This window comes from Camelus dromedarius, chromosome 33 (genome assembly GCF_036321535.1).
Source record: "Camelus dromedarius isolate mCamDro1 chromosome 33, mCamDro1.pat, whole genome shotgun sequence".
Lineage (NCBI taxonomy): Eukaryota > Metazoa > Chordata > Mammalia > Artiodactyla > Camelidae > Camelus > Camelus dromedarius.
In genome coordinates, this window is record NC_087468.1 from 11850745 (window position 1) to 11870497 (window position 19753).

Here is a 19753-nt window from a genome sequence, read left to right on the forward strand (position 1 = left end):
GGGTGCAGACTCACCCTCTCAGCAATTTGGGCTGGGAGGCCTGCTCCCTGTTACGCACTTGCCTCCCAGGTCTCACTGACAGCACCTCTCAAGTAGCTTTTGCCACACAGTATGCTCCTTAGACTCTGAAGAATTGTTGAGTAACATCGGAATTTGTCAGGTGCATCCTGGAACAGCCTTGGCCCCCGGGGCTTTCACTCAAACTCACACTGTTACCCGGGGCTTCCTCCAAAGGCCTCCCCGTGGGAACTGACCCCTCTTGGAGGACCAGGAACCACCTTCTAGGGAAGCCACTTGCCTCAGGCATTGAGAAAGTAAGAGAAACCTTTCCCTTCCCACCTGCTGGGCACAGGACCCTCTTTCTATCTATCCCTTGCACTTCTGTGTTATTTTGGAAGAAATACACCTACACTTAGAAAATGTAGAAAGGAAAATTGTACTAATGCCCCTTGATAGTTCCAAATCAAGGTAACTATTTTCAGTCTGCATATTATCTTTTAGAACTCATGAAATTGCAGACTTGTGACCTCTCTGAGCTTCTGTTTCCACCTAGCTTCCTTCCTGTTTTCACCTGACTTGTCCATTTATTCAGCCTCAAACCTCCGAGTGCCTCACCCAAGCTGTCTGAGCACAGGTAACCAGGCTGAAGTAGGAGGCATATGTGGGAGCCAGGGTGGTGGAGGTGAGGCCATTGTACCTGCAAGCATTCTAGGTGGGGGACATCAGGGCCCTTGGCAAGGCCAGTGTGAGTTCTTCTCTGGGAAAGGGAGGGGAGTCCAGCAGGTGCCCATGTTTCTTCTGTCCTTGGAAGGCTTGGTCAATGCCAAGCACTTGGGACAGAGTCTACAGAAACAGGTGTCCAGGGACCAGTTTGGAGGTCTCTGAATTGGCAAAAGGACCCTGGATATCTGTAACAGCATGAAGTCAGACAACACAAGAAAACCATAAAACCTCAACCAAGCATTGTGAACCTCAGTGCAGAAGAAGCATGGCATGTCCTCATGAAGAGTAGTAGGAACTTGCAAATTCATTTCTTGGTGCCCAGTACTTAGCTCAGTGCCTGGTGCGTGGGAGGGGCGACAAGTGTTTGTTGAAGGACAGGGAGAGAAGGTGGGGGAAACGGAGTGAAGAAAAGAGGGAGGGAAAAATTAAGCGTGCATGCAGATTTCTGGAAGCTCAGGAGCCCTCAGACTGCACAGGGGTTACATCCCTTCGGTTTCTTAAACTGCCACGAGGTGTGTCCTTCGGGTGAGTTGATTTCTATCACTACAAACTGACCAGTTTTTCCAGCTAAGGGGCCCAAATAGAGGGAGGAAGAGCTCTAGGCGGCCCCAGGTCTTGGTCTATGACTCAGGGCAGCCAAGCCCTGGAACGAAGGGAGGGGATCTGCTGCTGCTTCACCTGGATGACAAAGGAGAAGGCTCCAGAGAGCTGCACCCAGAGGTGTGCAGGACACAGCCTGGCTGAACAGGATGATGGCAACCACAGCCCATGGGGAGGAGGCCTGGCTCTCATCTGACCAGCCCAGCTGTTTTGGGCAGCAGTCCTGCTTGTGCAGAGCTGCTGTGGCATCATGGGAGGTGATTCAGACCCCATCACCTCTGCATCACCGCCCAGACCTCATCACCTTCCATGCTTGTCTCTTCACAAACCTACAACCTCACAGACAGGATTTCCCAGACCCCACCTTTTTCCAAACAGTCGATTCCCAGACCCCTTCACCTCTCAGATCCATCATACCCCTAAATCCCTTAAACATCAGAGGGACCAGAATCCCAGCATTTCCAGGTGCTCTGAGACTAAACATCCTCTCCCTACATCTGATCATTTGATGGGAGGGAGCAACACTGTGGGAAAGGACAACCCATTCTCAAGAAGGCCTTGTGATCACCTCCACTCAACATAGGACAAATGCTCAGACACACGAGGGCTTGTCATGTCCCACATCACCTTGGGATGTCATGTCAGCACTGGAAAAGGCACAGTAGATGTCCATGTGCTGACACAGGAGGATGGCCAGGGCAGCAGCATTTGGAGGTGAAAAGAAGTTGCAACCCATGTTTTCTCTTTTTAGAATATAGCATTTGGTAAGTGTGTAAATAACTAAGTCCCTGGAAGGACAGAAGCCACACTTTTGACAGTGGTTCCCTCTGGGGATGGGATTGGTGAGTAAGGGAGGGGTAAGGCTGAGGGGAGGAGAGAGAGGTCATTTTCTCTGAAAACAGTGGACATGGAACATAGAACTTGTTGTTAAAAACCGCATTTAGGAAAACGCATCTTGGCTTCAGCCTGCTGACCGGTGGCGTCTCTTCATTCTGCCACGCCAGGAACTCTTGCCTGAGCTAGCTGGGGCAGGAGACCTTGCATCTCAGAGCTCCCCACTTCTGGAAACGTCTTTTTCCTTCTCCCCATTCCCGAATGTCCCCAGCCTCTAACAGGCTGGACAGAGATAGTTGCACCTGTGAGTCCAGGGACAAGGAGTCATGCCTCCTGGCCCCGGACCCCTGGCTGATGAACACCCCCTACTCTTTGCTTGCTTGGACTTCCTCAGGCCCCCTGGTTGTCACCCCTCTTGCCCTGGGTTTCCTTCCTTCAGGAAGGACCTGCGCATTCAGGCAGCTGGCTGTTCTGAACTGCGGTCTCTGGCTTCCTCTTTTGCACGTTGTCTTCCACAAAGACAGTCACATATTGGTCCAGGGCTTGCACCCCTAATTTTATCACAGTCCTGGCCCCCCCTCTGGTCCCATGCTGAAGGTACAACAGACATTTAAGCAGCGGCCCTGGAGAGCGTCAGGTATGGTGAGTTCGGGACCTGGGTTAAAGTCTCCCTTCTGCAATTTACTAGCTGTGCAGCTTCAGATGAATTATTTGATTTCTGTGCTTTGGTTTGCTTGTCTGTAAAATGGCAACAGCAGTCCCTCTCTCACGGGGGTATTTGTGAATTAAATGAGATAATGTGTTAAGTGTCCTTTTTAGTGTCTTCCATAAGGTAAACTTTAAGATGTGAAAGTTGGTATGAATTGATGATCACAAAATCCCCGTGGGATTCACCACTGTCATGTGTTTGTCCTTTCACACAGCTTCATCTCAGAGGGTAAGTTTTTCCTCTACTGGACGCAAATTCCATTAGAGAACATTCTAGCCTTCACTCACATACCTGTGTCCCCACCTCCTTTCCTGGCAGTCACCTCCCAGGCCTGAGGCTATTTCTGTCCCTTCCTCTTTCAGCAAGTGGAAGTTTCTGTTTGGTCACTCAGGAGCCACCAACCGTGAATTCCTGTTACTCAGCTGATGGGAAGGCTGTGGGTGCCAATTAAGTCAACTGGCCACTGAGAACTAAACCAGGGGATGATCCGTGTGCATCGCCATGGCCTCACTGTGAGCTCTTAAAAGAGGTCCTCCTGGCCTTGCAATCCCAGGGAAGGAAATAGGTTCAAAGATGCCCCAGGGATTTCATCAGCAGATAAAGCCTCTCAGCCTCAGGGAAAAACTCGCCCTTGGTGGACTGGCTTCCTCCGTGGTTCAGCCCATTGCGCCCACCATGCCATCAGCTGGCACCTCGTTATGATGTGAACCAGGCACCACCCCAGGGGCAGCGGGTGCATCCTCCAACTCCGCCCCCGTCTCAGTCACCCACCAGCCTGCCCTGGACGTTCCACCCTCGTGTGGCCTCCTGGGCCTGCGGGGTGGATGGGGGCCGCCCAGCTCAGAGTAGGGGACAAGCAGATGTGCCTCTGGCAGCCCCTCAGGCTCCGCCTTGGGTCAGGCCTGGTCACTGGGTCTTGAGCAGCTGCCTTCAGCCGAGAAAGCTCCATTTTTCCCTCCATGAAAACCTCTCACCTCCAGCTCCTCCCGCTCAGAGGGCCTGAGTTCTCTCACCCTCCCTGCAGCTGGGCCCAGCTGGTGCCTGAGTCCAGGCCCAGGGAGGCAGAGGAGGGCGACATGACTACCCTCACCTGTTCCTCACCCTCTGCTCCCCACCCCCACGCCCTGCTCACCCGTTCCCTGCCGCCTCCCACTCCCCAACCCCATCACCATCCGTGGGAGCCCCTCCCTGTCCCCGCCCCTCCTCTACCACCAGTCCAGGACCAGTTCAGTGACAGTTTCTCTTTCCCTCTCTGCAGATCTCTTGTAATTCACAAAATAGAATTACAACTTCCCTCTGATGGTACGGTGTGGGAGTGTGCGTCCTAATTAAGTGAACAATGAGTGATCCTTTTTGCTCATGAAATTCCCTGTGCTCACCATTCTACATCCCTTATCTCATTAACTGCCCAACAACTCTGCTTAGAAAATAATGTTTAGTTGTGTGGTAACATACACTTAACATAAAATTTGTGATTCCAGCCATTTTTAAGTGTGCAGTTGAGTTACACAGAGCACATTGACACCGCTGCGTGACCATCAGCACCATACAGCCCCGTGACTGTTTTCCTCTTGTGAAACTGCAATTCCGTACCTCAGTTAAGCAGTAAGTCCTCATTCCCTGTCACCCCTGGCTCCCCAGCCCCTGGCAGCCCCCGTTACACTTACTGTCTTTATGAATTCGACTATTCTAAGTATCTCGTATAATTTAAATCATGCAGTATTTTGTCTTTTTGTGACTGAGTTCTTTCACTTAGCATAGTGTCCTTAAGACACATCCATGTTGTAGCCTGTGTCAAAACCATATTCTTTTTAAGGCTGAATACTATTCCATTGTATGTACATAGCACATTTTGTTTATCCATTCATCCTTAGATGGACACTTGAGTTGCTACTGTGAATAATGCTGCTATGAATATGAGGGTACAAGCCTCTCTTTGAGACCCTGCTTTCAATTCTTTTAGGTATATACCCAGAAGTGGGATTGCTGGGTCACATGGTCATTCTAATTCTAACTGTTTGAGGAACCCACCATAGTGTTTTTCATAGTGGCCGAACCATTTTACATTCTCACCTGAATAGAGTTCCAATTTCTCCACATCTTTGCCAACACTTTATTTTCTGCTTTCTTAAAAAAATAGTAGCCATCCTAAGGGGTGTGAGGTGGTACCTCATTATAGTTTTGATTTGCATTTTCCTAATGATCAGTGGTGTTGAGCATGTTTTTATGTGCTTATTAGTTATATGTACATCTTCTTTGGAGAGATGTCTATTCAAGTTCTTTGTTCATTTTTGCATCAGTTTGTTTGCTTTTTTGTTGCTGAATTTTAGGAATTCTCTCTATATTGTGGATATTAATCCTTTATTATTTTCTCTCATTCTGTGGGTTGCTTGTTTACTCTTTGGATAGTGTCTCAATATACAGAAATTTTCAATTTTTCATGAAGTTCAGTTTGTCTATTTTTAAATTGCCTGTGCCTTTAGCGTCTTACCCAAGATATCATTACCAAATTCCATGTTGTGAAGCTTTTGTCCGATGTTTTCTTCTAAGAGTTTTATGTCTTCATTCAGATCCTTGATCCATTTTGAATTAATTTTTGTATATGGTGTTAGGTAAGGTCCAGCTCCTTCTTTCACATGTGACTATCTGGTTCCCCTAGCACCACTTGTTGAGAAGACTGTCCTTTCCCCATTCAGTTGATGGAAGAAATTTTCACGTATTGAGCTATGGGGAAGTCATTCTGGCTTATACATGATTTAATTTCAACTTCATGCTAACTGGAACAACCTGTTTTGTGGCTTATTAAACATCCATTGTACATCTGCTTTAACCATTAAAGAAAATAATGCATTTAAAACTCAAAATGGAGTCACTGTGGTTCAGGCATTCAAAATGGAGCCAGGTGGCCATTGTTGATGTGGTTTCAGACACATTCTTCCATTACTGAGAACTTGAATTTTCTGAACTGTATCAGACTCAAGGACACCACCAGACTTTCTCAAAACAATACCTGCTAGCTACCAGCTTCAGTGTCACTGTCTCAAGTTCTCTGCCTTGCAACTGTGCAGCCATTTCAGACCCCAAACAGTTCTTGGTTAACAAGCACCCTTACTTCTTGCCAGCTCCAGTTATAATTCTTGACAGGCAACTCATGTAATTTTGTGGGTTTTGCCTTTATAAGCCTCTCCCATTTTGTAGTTGGTGGAGCACAATTCAAGTGCTTCTTGAATCGGTGTCTCCCGGGCTATACTCCTAGGCTTAAATAAAACTCTTCTATTTCAGTGATAGATTGTTCATTGATTATTTCATTGACAGAATGGTCTGGCACCCTTGTCAAAAATCATTTGACCGTATGTACAAGGGCTTAATTCTGGGCTCTGTCTTCTATCCCGTTGGTCTATAGGTCTTTTGTTCAGTACCACACTACTTTGATTACCGTAGCTCTGTGTTAAGTGTTGAAATCAGAAATTGTGAGTCTTTCAGTTTTGTTCTTTTTCAAGATCGTTTTGGTCATTCAGGGTCTCTTGGTATTCTATTTGAATTTTAGGATAGGTTTTCTGTATCTGCAGAAAACATCACTGAGATTTTGATAAGAATTACATGGAATCTGTAGATTCTCATTTATCTCTGCTCTAATCTTTATTATTTCTTTCTTTCTCATTATTTTAATTTGTTCCTTTTTTTCCTAGTTTCTTAAGTTGTAAAGTAAGATTGTTGATTTGAGCTATTTCTTGTTTTGTTTGTAATGTGTTACAATTTTCCTCCTTAGCGCTGCTGTCACTGCACCCGTAGTTTTTGGTATGTTGTGTTCTAGTTTTCTTTCATCTCTGAGAATTTTCTAATCTCCTTTGTAATTTCTTCTTGATTTACTGATTGTTTAAAAGTGTGTTGTTTAATTTCCATGATTTGTGAATTTTTCAGTTTTCCTCTGGTTAGGGCTCTTGCATTACTGAAGTAACTGGGTAATGTGGAAGGTGTTGGGGGTGGGGGAGCATGTAACTCGCAATACCCCTGAGGGTCTGGGGAGTGGGAGGTATGCAGGTGACCCCCACCTGAGCAACATGGACAATGAGACACGTGCCATTTCTCTACCTCAGGGATTCCAAGCAGCACTTCCTGGCACAGGGGTCGCCCGAAACACACAGACAAACCAGGGTCCTGCCCCAAAGGACAAAAAAGAAGAATGACACCGAAGATAGCTTAGGGCCCTGGAAAGGGCCTCTGGTAAACACTGATTGTTCCAGAAACACATTGGAACACCCAGCCCAGAAAAGTGCTGCTCCCGTGACCCATCACTCCTATGGCCCCAAAGCGGGCCCCACCCAAGCCAGGATGCAGCCCCCAGACTTGGGTCAATTAGCACTCTTCACTTGGGTGTTCCCACGCTGAGGAAGTTTGGGTAAGGAGAGAGTGGCCACCACATACTAGCAGCAGCGAGGCTGACACGCAAGCCCTAGTTCTGTCCCAGGCCCTCTCACCGTGGTCTGGAACCAATAAATAAACCAAGAGCAGTCTCCCGACAAAGCTCTCCAAGAGCCAGCGGTCACGGCCACGCCATCCTGCTCAGAGCACCAATTGTTTTATAAGACTTAAAGGTTCCTTTGATGGTGGACCCAACACAAAGATCCTCAGATAGATGAAAGGCAGACTCTTTGTCACTTACAGCTCCAAACCAGAGCAAGCTGCCAGGCAGGGCCACACAGGGGCTCGTACCCGGGACCGGGGAGCTGGCAGCTGGAGCTGTAGGGGGCAGCTTGTGTGGGGAAAGTGGGGTGGGGTTAGCTTCTCAGGCTCCCTGTGGACTGGCTAACTTGAATAATTTCCTGGGCTCTGAGGAGGACAGCTTAGGGGCTGTCCCTGGTTGTCTGGTGCCTGGCCCTGGTTGATTGGGGCTGGTCCCCAGGGTCCAGAGTGTGAAGCCCCATAAGGGAAGTGGTTGGAGTGGGGACTTAATCAGCTCAAGAAGGGCAACTGACCCACCACTAGCCAGGGCCTTAGAACTGGGTCAAGAGAGCATTAAAACAAAAACAAAAACAAAAACAACAAACCCCAAAGTCGCACTGGAGGGAACTGGGGGAAGAAGTACCTCAGGGGGCTGCCCAGCCCTGCAGAGCCCGGGGGCCGTCCTCTAGGAAGGCTGTCCCACCTCTGGTGGGACTTGGAGATCAGCCCGGCTCTGGTGAGTCTCAGGCCATCCTGGCAGAGGGGGACGAGAGAATCAGTGGCCCACACTCGACCAGACGAGGGGAAGCTGTAGAAGAAGGATGTGCCATGTCCCCTCTGTGTGGGCACTAAGGACCTGAAGACCTGGGGAGAAAGTCTAAGTGCTGACCGCCATGAGGCCAGGGCATTGGGACCAGTGACCTGACCCCTGGGCCGCAGGGCAGCACTAACCCCAGAGGTAGGGAGCATTTGTGAGGGTTGAGGACCTGGCAGCCTGTCCCAGAGCCAGAGGAAGCCCACCTCTGGGTTGGCTGGTGTTTGGGGCTCTCCCTTGTAGCCCATGACTTCTAGGCAGGAAGCTGTTTGGCGGTTTCCTGTTGGTGGCTAGAACCATGTCCCAGCTCCTCTTCTGAGCATTTGAGGGTGGAAGTGGCCATTTACTGAGCACGCATTTAGTGCCAAGCGCTTTTTTACCCATGACTGCTGGGGTTCACAACCTTATAAACAAAGAAAGCGATGTTGGGAGATGCCAAGTGACTTCCTTAAGTCCACACACCAAGGAGGTGGTGGAGCCTGATTTAAACCCATGTCTGATCCTATATGCAGAGCCTGCTCTTCCCCCGGCTACCATCCTGGGTATCCAGAGTTTTGAGCAGTTGCTGCAGTGGCCACTTGGTGCCAAGGGCAGGCTGGGCCATTATCTTGCCTGTGAGCCTCAGTGTCTTCATCTGTAAAGTGGGATGGTGCTGCTGGTAAGAGTCGGGAGAAATGTGTCTGGTGCCTGGTGCCTGGCCAGAGCAGCCCTTGACCCCTGCATGACCTGCCTCCTGGTGGACCACCTCGTTTAAAATTTACCTCCAATGATTAGAACTAAAAAAGGAGAGAGAGCTGATGATGGCATACGGAGAGAAGCCCTAGGCCTTCAGTCGCAATCACGATAACCTCACCGTCTCGTCTCCTCCACTGCAGAGCCCAGGGTGCAGAGGGCCTCCCGCCCTCACCACCCCTGACATGCAGGGAGCCGGAGGTAAGCAGTGGCTGTGTACACACAGGGGTGGGGGTGCCAACCGGTTCCGGGGGTTACAGCCTGGTGAAAATCCCTGGAATGTAATCTGGGGCAAGAAATGTGAGCCAGAGGTGACTCTTCTGTACAGTTTTAATATCTAGTTCCTTAAACTCACAAAAACGTAGTTTCTACCTAAGCATTTAATTTCAGTCAACAAATTTTAAAATTTTACGTATTTTATCTTGCATATTTAGCAGTCATTTTAAGAGCACTTTTATTTCTTGATAATTAAATTCCCTTAAGCCTTTAAAATTATATATATAAATATAATAGCTTCTATTTTCAAGTATTTTATTTTTATAAAATCTTCCTGTATATTTATGTAATTCTTAAAAATGTAATAAATTACATTTAAAAATACTGTGTTTTAAGTTCTCTCAAATATTTTAAAATTGTTGATAAATTTAGGATTTTTTACTTAAAATCACAAACCTCAGTTGAAGACATTTTAAATTAATCAAAAGGTGACCATTTACCCTACTAGGAAATTTCTTTTCAACTTGACAAGACACCTGGAATGTGAAATACGTACAAATTTACATGAAAAATGATTGTTATGGGTCTAATGAATTGTCAAATAATTCTGTGCTTCATTCTGAATGTTCCAGGGTGGCCATTGCGCAGACAGGGAGGAGCCTGGTGGGCAGAACAGAGGGGAGGCCGGAAGCAGAGGAGCTGGTGGAGGTGACCCGTAGGCCTGAGTGGCGGGCTTCCCTCGGTGGGGCCAGGCCTGGGGCAGGAGCAAGGCAGACAGGCTTTGTCTCTGCCAGGAGGGGAGGCTGCTTCCCTCTCGAGGTGCCACACTGCACAGACAGGGGACCTCGAGCCAAGCTAGAGGGGGTCTCATCACCCCCACCCGCTGCCTTGCAGAGATTCTGGAATCAGCCCTGTGGAATCTACAGTGTGACCCTGCAGTAACCTGGACAGGTGTTAATTTCTACTACACGGAAGGGAGTGTGGGTACTACGAGAGCATGTGTGCAGATGTTAACACGGAAATGTCAGTGGAGACACCAGAGTAGACGCCGCATTTCGCAGGAGAGGTGGGACCCCGCTGCATAGGAGGAGGGACCAAGCTGTGTGTACGTTGCTAAAAAACAAAACAGAACAAAACAAATGAACAAACAAAGCAAAACTCATAGATACAGAGAACGGACTGATGGTTATCAGAAGGTCAGGGGTTGTGGGGTGGACAAAAGGGTGAAGGTGTGGTGACAAGGGAACTAGACTTCGGTGGTGATGGCTTTGCAGTGTGCACATGTATGGAATGGTTATGCTGTACACCCGAAACTGACTCACTGGTAGTACCAGTTTTACTTCCATTAAAACAATGAAATGCCGTGTGTATTTTACACTTTCTGAACATCTCTATTCAGACTGGCCTCATTTCAAGTGCTCAGCAGCCTCGTGCGGCTCTCAGAGATTGAGGAATGATTTTGTTTTCAGGTATTAAAAAATTTGGTCCAGTCCACAACCAATGTTTCCATCTTGTCTCCAATTCGAATGTCCCCCTCCCCAGCCCAGGCAGACTTGGGCTAGGAAACCTGCAGTGGAAGGGGCAGCAGGTTGGTGGGGGGTGCTCTCCTCTCTTCCTCACTTTTTCCTTTTCTTCTACTGAATAGCTGTTCTCTCTGCTCCTCCACCCCACCCCTGTGCCTCTGCCCAGGACCAGGGAGCAGAGGCAGTTAAAGGACAAGGACAGAATCCTAGGCTGCTGTGTCTCCCTGAAGTTGTTTCTGCCAGAGTCATGCCCTGGCTGCCCTTCTTCTGCTGTGAGCTTCTGGGGAAGCCATGTGGGGCTCCTCCTCAGCTGGCTGTTTGCAACTCAGCTCTGGGCTCCTGGCTGACCCCTCCCCTCCTGGATTTCCCCGGGGGAGTTCACCTTGCCTCTCCAAGCCTCCCTGGCCCTTTGGAGGTGCCATTTGTGCGACTGCCCCTGCTGCCCACCCGTGGAGGGCAGCACGCGCTCTCCATTACTCTCTCCTCCTCCTGCCATGGAGGCAGCTCCAGCTCCAGCTCTTGCTCTTAGGTTCTCCAGGCACAGGTGTGTTGCTGCACCCTGGTACCCACCTCCCCACACCCCAGGGGACCCAGGTGAGTTCTCTGGCAACTCCTTTGATGCCGCTTTGTTTCATTTGAGGGTCATGTCCTCCCTTCCCCTTTACATCAAAGTGGGTAACGGACGATAATAGTGGCAGAACATCCCTTTGGTAAATCCTACGTGGCTGGACTTCCTGTCTCTCTGTGGAGATGCCAAGACCCCATTTTCACCCTGTCGTATTTACAAATACAGTCAGGAAGGGCGCGCCTGCACCAAATATTAGCATTGGCCGTCCCCAGGTAGAAAGCATTCCAAGTGACTTTTATTTTTGCTTTTTTTGCATCTCGAAATTTTCTAAAATATTATGTAAATGTCTATAATTCGTTATTTCTATAATGAGGTTTTTTGAGAAAAACCAATGACTCTGGGAGTCAAATAAGATAAGGATACGAGTATTCTAGAGAAAAAAATACATCAAGAGTGAAGCAGATGGCAGGTGTAGTGTGTGGGGTCTGTGCACATGTGTGTGAACAGGACGCTGTGTATTTGGAGAGTAAAACTTCCCAAACTGCTCTGTTCTGCATCATCTCCTAGGCTCCTTGCAGCTAGTGTTTTGTTACCTTTGGCCAATGGCAGGTTCTGGCGGGACCTGGGAAGCTGGTGGAAGAAGCCTTGTTCTTTTCCTCTACTTCTGATGGTTGACCTGGCTGCAGCAGCAGCCCCGGGCCTCAGGGGCCTCCGGGGTCCCCTGTGACAGTGGTCCCGCTGTGGCAGTGTGCACAGCCATGCCTCCAGGGCTGTGGTGTCACCACCTCCCCTCTTGTGTTCCTCTGGCATTTACTCCTGCAGTTACCAGTCTCGGTTCCCTCTTATTCCCCTTTTTGCTCCTTCAGCCCTTCAGACCATTTGTAACCACCTCCCTGAATTAAAGCCCCTCTCTCTGAAATACCCAGCCTGGTTTCATTTCTCCACACTGACTCAGCGCGGGTAGCTCTGTGGGCACAGTGTCACGCATTTAGTTTTACAGAGTGCCGCACCGTTTACATGCACTCACAACAGCAATGTATAGGTGATGCAGTTTTTCCGTATCCTTGTCAGCTTTTGGTGGTGTCATTATTTAAAATTTTAGCCATCTTGATAGGTGTATGGGTTTAATTAGCATGTTCCTACTCGTGAATGAAGTTAACAGCTTTGCATATGCTTATTGGCTGCTTGTGTGTCTTTTTTTTTTAAACTCTTTGTCCCCTTTTTAATGAGATTTGATTTTTTTGAAGCATATTTTTTAATGTTAATTTTATTTTTATTTTTGCTTGTGTTTTTGGTGTCATACCTAAGAAATCATTGCCTAATCCAAGGTCATGAGCACTTACTCCTGTGTTATCTTATCAGACTTTAGGAGTGTTAGCTCTTACAACTGTCTTTTGATTCATTCTGAGTTAATTTTTGTAACTAGTGTGAAGTAGGGGTCCAGCTTCTCTCTTTTGCATGTGGGTTTCCACTTGTCAGTATCATTTGTTGAGAAAACGATTCTATCCCCGTTGAATTGTCTTGGCACTCATGTCAAAAATCAATTGACTATAAATGTGAGGATTTAATTCTGGATTTTCGGTTCTATTCCTTTGATCTGTATGTCTCTCCTTTTACCAGTACCACACTGTATTGATTATTATACTTTGCATTAAGTTTTAAAATTGGGAAATGTGAGTCCTCCAACTTTGTTTTTCTTCTTCAGAGTTGTTTTGGCTATTCTGGGACTTCTGCATTTCCATATGAACTTATGGGGTCAGCTTGTCAATTTCTGCAAAAACTGCCACTGGGATTCTGACAAGGGTTGCACTGAATGAGTTGGTTAATTGGGGGAACATTGCTTCCTTAACAGTATTAAGTCTTCTAATCCATAAAAATGGGATGTCTTCCTATTTATTTAGGTCTTTTAAAATTTATTTCAACAATGTTTTGTGGTTTTCAGTGTGTGTACACAAGTCTTGCAATTTTTAAATTAAATTTTTTTCCTAAACATTTTCCCCTTTTGATGCTGTTAGACGTAGAACTGTTTCCTTAATTTTACTTTTCAATTATTCTTTGTTAGTGTACAGCCAGCCATCACTTTTAACGGGCCTCTGATTAACGTTTGTTTTCAATTGCAAACTCAGTTAAGGAAACATCTTCCGACATTTAAAACTGCCTTTATAACTTTAATGTATGTGTTTTCCTTTAAAAAGTACTTCAGTGGTCTGACAACAAAGTCATTTTGAGCCTTTTCACTTCAAATATTGAATTTGAAATATAATGAACCTTACATTCTCTTAAATGTTCCAGCACTGTTTACAAAATTAGATTTCAGCCTAAAACCAGAAGTCTGAAGTAATTATGCAACAACACACCGGAGTCTGAGAGTCCCCAGTCTCCAATACAGGCATAAAATTCCAGATCTGAGATTCCTTCTTGACACCCAGACCCTAATACGCAAATATTTCTGAACTCATGCGCAGTGCTTCTGAGCCGGCCATCCAGGTGCCTGGTGGGAGGGGCAGTTCCCGTCCCAGTTACCTGCAGACCCTGGGAGCAAGTGCACTCACTCAACTGAGCAATGATCTAAAAGTCTTGGTCAGGAGTTAATTGTAGTCAGTTAAAACAAACAAGCTTAGCCCCAAAAGCGTGTACGTAAATGCAAGCACAAGGCTATTTTGGAAAATGTATTTTGATGTTTCATACCAATTCCACATTTACTATCTATCTCCCCTAAACTTTTAAATTTATTTTTCATCATATTTAAGTGTATATATAAGGATAATGTAATGAATGTTTTTTCACTAAGCCCTATATAGTTATCTCAGTTTATCCCAGTGTGCAAAAAAATTGTATTATTTTCTCTGTGTTTCACGATGTGTGAAAGATTGTGAAGTAAAATGTAAGGAGGTTCTCCTATGTGCCAGGCTGTTGATCCAAGTCACCGTCCTCAATTCTCACACAAAACAGAGTGGCAAAAAGGAGAGGGAGCTGCCCAGGATGGAGCCTCTGACTGCTGGCCAGTTGGCTCTCGATAAACATTTGCAGGGGAAGGAAAGGCTTGTGTCTGCCATTTACACTTTAGTGTGAATTTATTTCTAGAGCATTATTTCACCTCTACTTGTGAAATGAAAGGCACATTTCACTTAAAATGCATTAGTAAGAGATGCCCTTGGGGCTGGCTGCTTTCAGCCACACGAGTGTTTCTACCCAGGGCTGCAGAACATCCTGGCCTGATTTGGTACTGAAAACACAGAAGACCTGTCGGTCTCGGGCAGATGAATCCACCTGCCTTGGAATTGTGACTGCACTTCAGGCTGGAGGGGAGCCAGTGACTTCCTGTGGGAATCCACAGCTTTTCAGTCATAGTTCCCTCCAGAGCTGGGGTCATTTATGCCCTGCTTTTTTTCTTTTAGTGTGAAGTATAGTTGATTTACAATATTCTATTAGATTCAGGTGTACAGCATAGTGATTCATCATTTTTACAGATTTTACTCCATTAAAAGTTGTTACTGGATAATGACTATAACTGTCTGTGCTATACAATATATCCTTGTTGTTTCTCTATTTTATACATAGTAGTTTTTATCTTTTTTTTTTTAATTGGCAACAGTCACGCCTCGGATAAATGTCATTGGCTACAATACTGCCACTGCGCAAAGCTGATAGTAGTTTGTATCTCTTAATTTGTCCCCCCCCCCCACTGGTAACCACTAGTTTGTTTTCTATGTCTGTGAGTGTTTCTGTTTTGCTGGATACATTTGTTTTATTTTTTTACATTCCATGTAAACAGGTGGAGACTAAACAACATGCTACAAAAAAAAAAAAAAAACCCCACCAAACAATGGGTTAATGATGAAATCAAAGAGGAAATCAAAATGCCTCGAGATAAATGAAAATGGAAACACAGCACTGCAAAATCCATGGGGTGTAACAAAAGTAGTTCTAAGAAGGAAGTTTCTAGTGATACAGGCCTAACTCAAGAAACCAGAAAAATCTCAAATAAACAACCTGGCCTACCACACCCTGCTTTATCGTGTCCCCTCTGGAACGCATGGGAGGAATGACTAGCAGGTTTCTTACACAAGCCACCCGAGGTCAGGAGGGGAGCCCTCGCCCCCTCGGCAGTACAGGCCACGGGGGCTTCACGGGTCAGACCAGACCCAGGCCTGAACACAGTGGCCCCACTCACTGGTCACAAGCTGTGGGCTGGCTATGTCCCTTTTTCCACCATCCGTGAGCCCTCAGCCCAAACTGAGCAAGGGCCTGTGAACAAAAAATACTGCCCACCATATCAGTAAACAAAGAATGCTGTGGCCATCAAGTCATCAGCCACTGCCCCCCCGCCCCAAGCGCCCCTGGTTTCTCTCTTCAGGGGCCTGCGAGCCCCTCAAAGGCAGAAGCCATTTCTTACCCATCTCGGCATCCAGGGCCCAGCGTCCAGTGGGATGCAACAGATGTCCTGAAATTGGCAAAGAGGATCTGAGACCGGCTCCGGGGTTTGGGCCCTGATTCTGTGCTTTGTCCCCGTTTCAGATTCAGACTCTCACTCTGCTCCTTCACACTTAAGGTGACCTCCAGCCGGGACCGAGGCCTCCCAGACCTGGGCTCCAGGTGGGGTTGGGAGAGGCCCATGTTTGGAGCCCTCCCGTCCCAGCCGCTGAGCTGGAGCCTCCTAGGAGCTCCGGTATGTGGGAGAACCTGGGGTCTTTGGAGTTGTGGCCCTGGGGCCGGCCCTGACCCCTCCTGGAAGTCCCCACCAGAGGACAGCACTTGCTGGGAGACAGCCAGGGTGTCCCTTAACACCTGCCACATCTGCTCACAAGCAGGCCCTGATGGCCGAGGGAGAAGTGTCTGTGTGAGGCTTGGTTCTGTGAGGCTCTATAAGAATGTTGGCTGTTATTACTAAAATTACTGATATTAAATTTCCAACATATTGCTGATAACAAAAGTTTAATCTTCTATACGTATCACGATGTGGAATCCAAAAGGGTCGTGTTTCATTCTTGGAGAATTCAAATGGGTAAACAGATTCCTGAGGAGGACACAAGTCCCCAGAGAGGCTCTGGTCACCTCCCTGAATGTCCTCCCGCCGGCTCAGGAGGCAGGGTGGCTAGCGTCAGCTTAGGGATCTGTGCTCCCTGCTTAAGCCCCCACCTCGACCCGAGCTCCTCACCCCTGCAGGAGAATCACAGTAACAGCTAGTATCTGTGAGCCGACACACTCTCCCCCAGGCGCTGTCGCCAGTCACCCCCACCGGCTGCTGTCAGCTTCTGAAACAGAGCTGCTTCAGACTCCAAGCCCTTCCTTATGTGGCTCCCCATCCTGATTACCCTCCCTGCCTAAGGCTGCATCGCACCTTTAGAACTCCAGCCGGTGACTCCAGGCAGGGAAAGGGCGTGTGGCTGACCACTGATCAATCTGGTAACTTTTTCAAGGTCCCATTTTGTAGGAGGCCTTTTGTAAATCCCTCCCCTTCACTTCCAGTTTGGGTCAGTGCCCCATTGCCCTGAAATGTGACCCCTCTGGCCCCCGCCACCTCCTACTCCCAAGTTCTTGAGAGCAGGAGCCCTGCCCAGGGCCAGACACACAGCAGACACTCAGCAGACATGCAGGTGGCAGAACCAAGCCTGTGAGTTCTTGCTGACAGCAAACATCAAGCCTGCCCCCAGAAGGCTGTGCCCTGACCGGAAGCTCTCAGTTGTTCCCATGTGTCTCCCGAGTCCACACGAAAGGAACCTGGCTTGGAGGGGACGCCCAGGTTTGACTTGGGCCTCATGACCTGCCCTCCCACTGCACAAAAATGCCCTGGGGTCTCCCACCTCAGTTTTCTCCTCCACCGTCCCCGTCCCTCTCTCCAGGACGAGACCCCAGAGGGCCTTCGAGGGCATCTCTGCATGGCCCTTGGTCTGCAGAGAAGCAGACCAAGGCACACAGAGAAGGCATGTGCCCAGGATGGGTGTGTTCAGGCATGCCGGGGCCCCTCCTCAGACCTAGATACAGAACTTCAGCAATGCGCATGGCCACATAACGGGGCCACGGCCCCAAACACCTGCGTAGAAGTTTCTGTTCAGGGGTGCTGGAGTGGGGTGGGAGTTGGCAGGGTATGGGGCGCTCCTGGAAGCGTCTGGAAACCTGGGCATAGACCAGGCAGGCAGAAGCTGATTAAAAGAACACGCTGGATTTTAATGCTGCACTGACATTGTAGTTCTCCCCTGTAACCTTGTGATCCCACGTGCTCGCCCATCCCTCCCTCAGTGGCTCCAGCAGCCCCAGGGAGCGCCCTTGCAGCTCAGCTTCTGCCCAGCGTGTCCCTCCCCGGCACAGGCTCATCACCCAGGGGCCCCGGAGTCTGTGGGCGCTTAGTGAACACAGCTGAGCACAAAGGGGCGGAGAGGGTGGTGATGCCCAGAAGGACATCAGACAGAAGTCCCTCTGTCCCCTACTTCGAGGCAGAGCACAACTGTCCCCTGGCTTGGGCCCAGCCTTTACCCAGCCACAGCGACGGTGGGTAGACAGGTGAGGCCTTCGTGTGACACCAGCCCCCTCTACTTCAGCCTTGACCCAACATGCCAACCGTGCCAAGGCAGGTCTGTCCCTGGGCCTCAGTTTCCGCATCTGGGAGGCAATGGGTAAACCTCCGAAGGCAGGAAGCGCCTCTGTCACTCCCTGCGGCAGGGGCAGCCTTCCCTGACGAGATCACCAAAGACCTCCCCCATCCCTCCGCCCCATCGGGTCCCCGCTTCCCTCCACTTCCATCCCGGACCACCTCTCACCACCGGGAAGACCCGCTCCTTCCCGCATCGGAGTGGAGCCCACAGCGCCGCCCAGTGGACCGTTCTGGTAACTGCACTGACCTCTTTCGACCAGCTTCCCGCCTCAATCTGGCTCCTGCACTATTTTCCCTTAAAAGGAGTCTTAATTCTGAAGGGAGAAATACTTTCATGACCTTAATGGCAGTGAAGATGTTTCCTAACATCGCTGGAGGAAGGGACCTTACCGCGGGGCACCCTCGTAGGTTCTCGCCAGGTTAGATTAAACAAATCAGTGATGCTCCCGTTGCTGCCACGGCTTTCACAGGTGCCCTACAGCTGATCTGCACCTTGAGATAACGTGACATAAACACCTTGACAAAAGAACATCTTGGTATAACTCCACTTAACCTAGCAGAGCTCGACATAATCCCCCTTGGCATCTAAATCTTGCGTAACTGCATCTTGACATAAATGCACCTTACCATTCCTCCACCTCTGCTTAATTACACCTTAACATATCTGTACCTGGACCTAACTCCACCTCGGCATAACCCTACCTCGACTCCGCTCCATCTTGACGTAAGTGTGCTTAGATATTATAGTGTGGGGATCCCATGTGCCCACTTTATGGATAAGAAGCATGAGTCCTGCAGCAGCGATGTGCCTCGCCTGAGTTCACAAGACTAGAAAGAGGCAGAAGCAGCCTCCTCTGCGTGGTCTTCCCTGCCCTCCACCATCTCCCAACTCTGGGCTCAGGGCAGGTGGCCTGGTGGATTTAGCCCCCAGAGAGTTGGCCCCTGCAGTCTCTTCTTCCTAAAGATGAGAGTGGGTCCCCAGCTAAAGAAACAAAGACACGAGGAAGGAGCTGCCCTAGAAAGAGTGGCCACAGCCCACAGCCAGCGTCCTCCACGTGCAGGGAAGTGGACCAGTTGCCCAGTCACACCCGAGGGCCACAGTTGCCCCTCCTGGGCCCCAAATCCCCATGCATCTCAAGTCTGGCTCTGATATTTTTGGAGGCATTGTTTTAGCAACTCACTCGGGAAAGCTCCCTCCCACCTGGGCTCTCAGGGCTCTGGGGGGAACTTAATGCTTTTTAATCTGCTCTACTGTGCGCTAGGCCCAAACCCGGCCAGCCAGGTAGCTCCAGCCATACATGGCGCAGCCCTGCCTCAGGGCCCCGCAAGGCCACTGGAGCAGGACCGGGTCCTGGCGGTGGTGGGCTGGGCTCTCCTCATTGTGGTGAGATTCTAGGGTGAAAGGAACTAACCTGCCACGTGGGAGTCTGGGAAGAAAAGGGACAAGACAGAGAACACTTCTTTGCCCCCGGGATGTCAGACCGTGGGCTGGAGGTGAGGCCTGGGAGGGAGGTCTCGGGAGCCAGCACTGCTGCCGTCGGTGCTGGCAGAGCACTCAGAGCAGAGGGAGGGTAGGGAAGAGCGAAGATGATGAAAACATCCAAGACCCAAACCCCCGGCCTTGAAACCTCGCAGTCTAGTGGGGGAGACCCCGTAGCACACGGGGCAACGCAGTGGGACAGCAGTATGTGCCCTATGTGCAGAGGCAGCCCGGGAAGGCGACGATTAACTCCAGGGGACGAGAAAGATGTCTTCCGAGATAAACAAGAGCATCCCCAGCTTTGCCTAAGCTGCTGTGTGAGTTTGGGTTCTGGAACTTGCACCCAAACAGTCCTTAATGAAGTGGAAATGATACCACAAACCCGAGCCCTGCAGACAGACTCGGCCACGCCACGCGGCCGCCCTAGGAGCAAGGCCGGGTGGGCTGGGCCTTAAAACCCTCAGGACCTGTGACGAGGTGGCCAGTTCTGGTGCTGATGCCACAAAAGCAACCAACTCA